Source organism: Corvus kubaryi, unplaced genomic scaffold (assembly GCF_017639235.1).
Source record: "Corvus kubaryi isolate FWS band 111438036 unplaced genomic scaffold, C.kubaryi_AGA036_p1.0 78, whole genome shotgun sequence".
NCBI classification, from domain to species: domain Eukaryota; kingdom Metazoa; phylum Chordata; class Aves; order Passeriformes; family Corvidae; genus Corvus; species Corvus kubaryi.
In genome coordinates, this window is record NW_024582065.1 from 10,149,505 (window position 1) to 10,154,235 (window position 4,731).

The following is a 4,731-nucleotide window of genomic DNA, read 5'->3' on the forward strand; positions in this document are numbered from 1 at the left end:
GGGGGGGGGTTCCACGGCTGGAACAGGTCCATGGCTCCAGGATGGCCGTGGCCCGGTCCGGCCTGGCCCAGGCAGGGCCTGGCCGGGCCCACTGGCCCCACACGGGGCCCGCAGCCACCTGTGCCAGCGCCGGAAACGAGAGAGAGCTTGGAGGGGGAGTTTGCCTATTCTTAAATGTGGATCACAGAGGTGATCACAACTTTAAGTGGCTTAGAGAATTGTCCATATTCAAACTGGCCAGCTGATAGGTTTCTGTCAGTTCCCAGAGGAAACTGTAAGCACCCCTTAGCAAGGACGTCCCTTCCGGGACTACGCTTGCTAACCTATGACACCAGCCTTGTGCCAAAACCAGCTGCACTCCCTGTGCAGGGCAGCAAGTGCAGCCCTTTCTGTGCCGGACACCACCGTCCTCTGATGGATGGAGGTGAGACTGTGGGAGCCCCTGTGACGTGAATCTGGGTGAGCAGCAGAGCAGAGGGATGCTCTTGAGGCATTCATGAAGTGCTCTCTGTCCTGCTGCAGCCAGGAGCACACACAGAGCTCTCGAGGTGAGATCTGCTCTGGCTTTGGCCCAGCAAAGCAGAGAAGTTGCTGCTGCTGGCCCAGCCCCATTGTGAGGGGCCGCGTTAGTGCTTGGTCCAGCCGGCTGTGGGATGGTGGGCAGGACTTAGGACACTGGAATTCTCTCAGTTGTGGGGATTTATCTCAGTAGCACATGTAAAGACAACTTGCAGAGTACTGCAGGAGTCCAAGGAGCCCTGTGACAGCACTGTTTGATCAAAAAGCATTGAATTCTGGTCATAGATGATTATTTTTTTAGCCTCTGTGCAAGAATTGCATGTTGCAGGCTGTCTTGTTATGAGAAATTACCAGTAATTCCTTTCCCTTCATTGTGTCTTCTTTATTTGATGTCTTTTGGCAAACTTTTTTACATAGACACACAAGTTCCCTGTGTCTTCTGCAACACTCTTAAAATTAATTAACATTGTCAGCAGCTTTGAGTGTAAAATCTCACTCTGCAGAAGGGGTCCCACAAGCACCTACAATATTTCTGGATGAATTGGAGCAGGATGTTGAAATTGTAACATCTTGTGACCCCAATGCTTTTATCTGCAGGACCAGTGAAAGAGTTAATGCATTAGTTAAAAAGATTTTTAGCACAGGTCTGAACTGAGGCTGACAATCCATTACTCATAACTCCTCAGAAACCTAGCCTAGTTCTTTTCTCTTTCTTTTGTGATTTACAGATTATTACACCAATTGTAAGCACTTTGCAGTTGGATTTTTATTAGAAACTCCAAAGTGAAGAGTTATGATTTGGGATTCACAGTGAGAAAAAGGTTCTGGTGTTTGTACACACTTTTCATCTCCTGTGTCCCCAGCCTGGCCCTGCTCAGAGCAGGAAGCTCCTGTGTCTGCACACCCAAGCACTTTGGGTACATCCATCCTCCACCCCAGGCAGGCAGCTCTGGGCACGAGTGAGAGCCCCTTGCACATCACAGCAAGCAGGCAGGTGAGCTTGCAGGGCCTTCCAGGGGAAACTTGGATTAGACAATAAGAACAATGTCTTCACAGAAAGGGTGGGTCGTCGGGCACAGGGTGCCCAGGGCAGTGGTGGAGTCCCCATCCCTGGAGGGATTTAAAAGTCATAGAGATGTGGCACTTGGGGACATGGGTCAGTGGTGGCCTTGGCAGTGCTGAGGAAATGATTGGACTTAATGATCTTAGAGGGCTTTTCCAACCTAAACAATTCTGTGATCTCTTGGCAGTGTTAGAATGAAGGTCCAGCACAGGGTTTTTGCAGTTGTACCCTTGACCAGGCCCTGAGTGCTTAGGCAGCCCCGAGCAGGGGTGGGTGTGAGCCCTAAGTGTGAGTTGTCCAAGGTAAAATGCCTCGTGAGGAATGCATTTTGGGATCGGCTGGAGACTAAAAAGCTTCCTCCCCTGCAGCAGCTGCACCAGGGCGTGCTGCCAGCATCCTGCCCCATGCTGGTGTCAGATAGAGCTGCTCACTGCTGCTCCCATCAGCTCCTGAAAGAAAATAACTGGAAAGAAAACTCTTGCAGCTCCAGGGCTGCCTCTGTCCGCAGGGTTTGTTGGTATGTCTGAGGGCTGCTGGGCAAACGTAGTCAAAGAGTGGTCCTTCATCCAAAAAGCATTTGGGTGCAGTTGCAGCTCTCCTTTTTTCCTGTCCATAATTTTTCATTGTGGACAAGAGAATTATGAGGTACAAACGAGTGTGCACAAAAAAGTTCATAAATTACTGGGGATTAGCATCAGTGATGGGTAGATCTGCTGTGTGCAGCCTTTGCCTGGCAGAACAGGCAGGATCCTGCACAGTGTTTGTCACAGATCAGAAACAACGGCCCTTTGACAGATGCCACGTAGATCTTCATCTCCAGATTCACCCATCTGAGAAACATCTGTGTGCTTAGGCTGGCAAATCTCAAGGAATGCTCTGCCAAGCAGCCTCCTTCCGCTTTTATAGCTCCGTAATCCTCATTCCTCCTCTGAAAGGAACAGGAGTGTGTGCGGCTCTTCAGGAAAACTGTGTAGGTCCAGGAGAAGTCTGCGAGGAAAAGATTCATGGCGTGATCAAAAAGCACCCAGGCCTTTTACAGGCAAGGCTCAATAGGTGCTTTAAGCAGTTGTAAATAACAGTGAGGAGTGAGGGAGCAGATTAAAGGGCCGCGTGCTGAGGTCTGTGATGGGTTAGAGCAGGGACAGATAGCACAGGCTGCTCCCACACGGCAGGGATGGCCCCAGCCCGTGGGCAGAAGCGGCCCCAGCACCGGGGACAACGCGGGCTCTGTGGCCATACCTGCTGTCAGGCCAGAGCACAGGGCTTTGGGGCTTGGCTGAGGCATCTCGTGTTCCAACAGTATGGATTTTTCCCTGGAAATTCATCACAAAATGAGCTCCTTTGCAGGATTTTCAATGGTTTAATTCTCGGTATGACACTGCTGCTGCCAGTAAGTGTCTGGCCCTGTCTTGCAAAGGTAAACAGTCACCTGAAGTATTGAAACCACAGGGAGCTCAGTTTTGTATGTGTTAAATCCTGGTTCCAGCTGTCCCAGTCTGCTCAGACCAGTCTGTGGCTTCCCAAGGCAGAATATCCCATTGCCAAGACCTTTGAAGCTCTGAGGCTCTGCTGGTGGGAACACATGCCTGTAGCTCTCTACTCTGCTGTTTGCATGGTTTGCAAATTGCTGTTTTACTATTTTAGGGTGAAATGTCCCTGTTTCTTTTGCTGATAAGTAGGGGTAAAGATAAGGGAAAGGTAAGGGACAGGAGGAAATGGGAGCAAAGAAACAGTGTGGCAAAGTTACAGCCTCCACGTGCACCTTCTGTCTCTTCAGGGTGTCCTTGAGCAAGGTCTGTGTGGATATAGCACAGATGCTTCTCTTATTGTTTTTGCGTCACATTGATTCAGTTTTCTTCACCAACATTTATGTTGTTGCGAGATTAGACTCAGATTCCATCCTGCTGGCAGTGGATCCATGCAGATGTGTTCTCAAAAAATGTCACAGGGCGACAGGGAATGGACCTCCTCTTCCTGATGCTGGGAGGTTCCCAGTGTGCCCACCCTTGTGTACAGTGGAACAGAGAGAACTGAACCCACAAGCAGACATGAAGTCAGCCTCAGGTTTCCATTGGTGCCTTTTTTTGGACAGGTTGTCACACAGTTCTGGCCAATGTACCAACATAAATAGGTCAGCAGGACCCTCATGGCAACCAGGCAGGCGTGAGCAAACTGTGTGCAGAGGGGCACAGGTGGGAGGGGGAGGCTGAGCTGGGCTCACCGGGGCAAGGATTTATTTAACCACAGGCACATTTTCCAAGCTTCCTCTAATTTTGGTGCATAACATTTTGGGAGTCCAAAGAGATCATCTTGGATCCTAATTCCCAGCAATGCCAGCAGCACAAAGGCCGCTGTGCAAGAGTGCTGGGACAGCTGTGGGACTGGGGTGTTTCCCGTTTCAGAAGAGCAAGGGCATCTCCTGATATCCACCTCTCCTGTGGCAGCAGCTCACTGGCCCTCGGAATGGACACTGCCCCCAAGCCTGCCCAGGCCCTCTGTCCACATGCTGGCACAGCCCTGGGAGCTGCAGGGATGGTGCCCATGTGGAGGAGGAGAGGCATGAGCATGGACACAGGTCCTAAAGCAGGTCTGTTACATCTTTTCTCCCCCCCCGTCACAGCCTGTGGGTGAATTCCCCCAACACCAGCTCCCTCCTGTGCCTCCACCCCTTTGGAGTCACCAGCTCCTGTACTTGTTATAAAACAAGGCCCAGTTCCCCAGGGAATTTTGAATTTGAAGTAATTCTGGGAAGTCTATGGATTTTGCATACAGTCTGCAGCAGTCACGAGGGATTTTTTTATGGTTTTGTTTGTTGTTTTATTTTGAGAGAAACCTTTGGAGAAGTATTACTTGCCTAGGGGCTGCCCCAATTTTTTCCATTTGTGCAGGCAAAAGAATATTGATGGGGAGGAGCATAGACACACACAGCACCCTCAAGGCCAAAGATGTTTCATAGGAAATTGTTGCTTTCAGATAGATGAAAGCAGATCCCTTTAATTTCTCCTTAGTGCACGCAAGGAACAAAGTGCTGTTCAGGTGTGCTGATGTTATCCCCTGGGTCCAGGCTTGGTCTCCCTGGAGCTGGCTTGCAGCTAGTCTGGAAATGAAATGTTAAAGAATAGCAGAAGTGTTTTGTTTGTAAAGAAGTA